The sequence below is a fragment of the Onychostruthus taczanowskii genome, unplaced genomic scaffold, assembly GCF_017590055.1.
Source record: "Onychostruthus taczanowskii isolate IOZ18803 unplaced genomic scaffold, ASM1759005v1 scaffold35, whole genome shotgun sequence".
Lineage (NCBI taxonomy): Eukaryota > Metazoa > Chordata > Aves > Passeriformes > Passeridae > Onychostruthus > Onychostruthus taczanowskii.
Window position 1 is genome coordinate 2,016,893 of NW_024500905.1, and position 3,374 is coordinate 2,020,266.

Here is a 3,374-nt window from a genome sequence, read left to right on the forward strand (position 1 = left end):
GATAAGTGACAAAAATTAAGAAGTCTTTCTGCATAGCTGCTTGGTCCAAAATTTCCTGTGTCAGAGGAGACTTATTGGAAACTGATCATTGTTTGTTTGCTCTGGGAATTGGTATTGTTGGCGTGGCCAGATGTAGGAGGGCAAGCATGAGTCATGCGGTTGAACTCACCAAATTGCAGGGCTCAGTGCTTAGTCTGGCCAACGAGGAGTGAAGACCAAAACTGTGCTCAGCATGGCTGACTCCCAGCTCAGGTGTTTGGGAAAAGGTTGATATCTTACGGGGGGCAATTCTGCTCATTCATCTGGGCTACCAAAGCTTCATACGCCTCTGAACACATTGACAAAGAGCTGCAGGGGCTTACTCTTTGCTTTACTTTTGTGACTTTGATCCACCAAGCTGGATGAAAATTGATAGTTGGTTTCTTTCACTTTCCAGATGAAAAGTCTATGTAATTATGTTGGCATCCTTGAAAAGTAGTGCTTCAGTGTTATACACTATTTCAGAAATCTGAGGGTTTGAGTCAGATGGACCTTTACAACACCCACACTCACCTACCCTGTTATCTGCTTGATGGAGTAGCTGCAAAGCAGTGTAGGAAGACAGAAACAATTGCTATTTATTTTGCTTACTCTTAATTGATTTTTTCTTCTCTATTCTCTGTGTCTTACAAATGAGTCTTTTATGATTCTGGGATATGATAATCTAGTTTTACAACTTTATGTCACCTCACACTTTCATTCTGTTTTCCCCCCCTTTGTAATATATGTATTACACAAATAAAGTGCATTGCAGAATATTAGGCAATTCTCTTTTTCCTTGCTAGGTTAAAAATGATATACTTTTTCAATTTATTTTCAATGAAAGTTAGGAAATGACAGCTGTATTTGGCTTTTACTATGTAAAGTGAATGATAGTGACTCACCAACTGATTTATTTATTTATTTATTTCTATTCTTTCCACACTGTGCTACAATTGTAAAATACTAGTCTGATTTAGCTTGGAAGAGTGATACTTGACTATAATGAATCCTTTGCTTTTGAAATTTAAAAATATATAAATAAGTGATAGTAATTCTGGGCAGAATAAACTCTTGCAAGGGTCTTAAATCTACACAGAATTATCCTAATTATTCCTTACAGAGTAAGGATGCAGCAAAAGGGATGTTTTATAGGGGTTACAAGATTACAGAGAGATTGCTCATCTTTCTGCAAATACATAGGCATTATTAAAAGGAACTAAACTATTTCTTTATGTTTAAGAAATGGTTTAGAATTTTCTCTGTAATTGCCTTAATGTCAATCAAAATGATGTAAAAGTCTTGAAAGGAAAAATCTATAAGATCTATTAAAACAACTCTATTTATAATGCATGGGTTGACAGAAGAGGATGTGAGGAGGCTGAGCAGGGACATTACAATTTCTCATCAAAAACTCTTCCTGCACACAGTTATCTTTTTCTTGTCATATACCAAAAGTTCCTTCCCTTCAACAGCTCTCCCAGAAGAGGTGTCAAAGGAGATAAGACAAGTATACTATAGTCAAAACTGTAGAGTTGCTGCAGTACTGCTATATTAGCTTAGTAATGTTTCCATCTCTGTATTCATGGGACTCTGGTCTGGGTACCCATAAGGTCATTAAAGTGCAGCCTACATGCTTATACTCAAAATTTCGATGCTAAATGCTGCTCTGAAGCAGGTGTTTTCCCAAAAAATCTTTAGATCCATATCTCTCAAAATAAATTATAACAATGTTCACTCCTTGCTTATGAAGATGTGGCTTTTAATACCTCCAAAGGGAGGAGTGTTGGCCCTCTGTTTCACACACCTTGGCTGAAGACTCTATCCACTGAACTTTAAAAATGTAGGAGCCCTATTTTGTTTTTTAAGTTTTAAGAAAAATAATGATTGAAAGAGCCATATGATGTAATATGTGCCATTTGGACTTCCCTCTCCTGCCCAATTCCTCACTTGCTAACTCCACATTCTGACCTGTTTTTCATGAGGTCTTCTCTAGTTTCTGAGAGTTTATCCTTTTTGTATTAGCCTGAGCATTTATCCAGAGCATTTGTGTAAACAGATGTTTGCAAAGAGGGAATACTTGTCTGTATTAGTTTCATAGCAATTTCAAGATATGATACAAAGATCATAAAGTATTCCAAATTTCAAGGGACCCACAGGATCATCAAGCCCCGCCCTTAGGTGAATGGCATGTACAGGGATTAAACCCATTGCCTCAGTGCTATTAGCACCATGCTCTAAACAGCTGAGCTAATCTCAGAGTCACTTTCATCCTAAACTATTCTCTACTTATCACTGAGTGGTTGCACATACATTATTGTCAATTCCTTAGCACTTATGTGAATTAGAAGTTGGTGAACAGTGCTGATTCCTATTTACCAGCAAAGTTTTCATTAGTCTTCCCCTCACTCAGGTGACAATGTGGTTCAGTTTAAAAATGTAAAAAGGGTTTCATGATCAATACTGAATGTAAAGACTAGTCAGAAAAACAAACACATGCTCAGGTATATGGTTGTGTTCGAGGGTCCCAGGACAAGGGAAGAGATGAGAGTGATTGGCCATTAATTAGAAACAGCCAACATGGACCAATCACAGCTGCACCTGTTGCATTCCACAGCAGCAGATAAATATTGTTTGTTTTCATTTCTTTCGTGAGGCTCCTCAGCTTCTCAGGAGAAAATCCTATGGAAAGGATTTTCATAAAAATATAATGGCGACACAGGTATCTCAAACATTTATTTTCAGGCTTACTTGGAAATGATAGCAAAACACAATTATTCTCTGATGTGTAAATAAAGCACAAAGTTTACTCTTGTAAGTGTGACAATACACTTTCAGTGGTGATATAAACATTGTTCATGTGATGTGATAACACACAAAAAATACCTTGCTAGAAGCAAGGTATGATCTGAAAAACATACCTTTCACTGAAGCATCATGTGTTACTGCCTAAAGTATGGTTTCAAGCCTAAAAATAAATTTTTTATAACTTTGACCATAAAAGCTCCATATTTACATCTGAGTTGTTGACAACTGTCAGCTCAAAGAAAAGTTACATTCTGCTATTGGGCAATCCTACAAAGTGGGTCTTGGAGCAGAAAACTGGCTCCATGCATCTGATATCATGCATCATCAAGCATGCTGCAGCCTGAACTCAGGCAGCTTCCCTGCTGACCAAGCTCAAACCAGAGATTACCTGGCTCCTGCTTCCATGATAATGGTGGCTCTTCAGTGGTAAAGAAAAAAAGAAAAAGCAGCCAGCAGATATTGTCATCAGGAGTCACCGTTTCTGCATGGAATATGCAAAGGAAGGTCAATTATCCCCTTTGTTCAATGTGGCCTTTCACAGTTGAGAA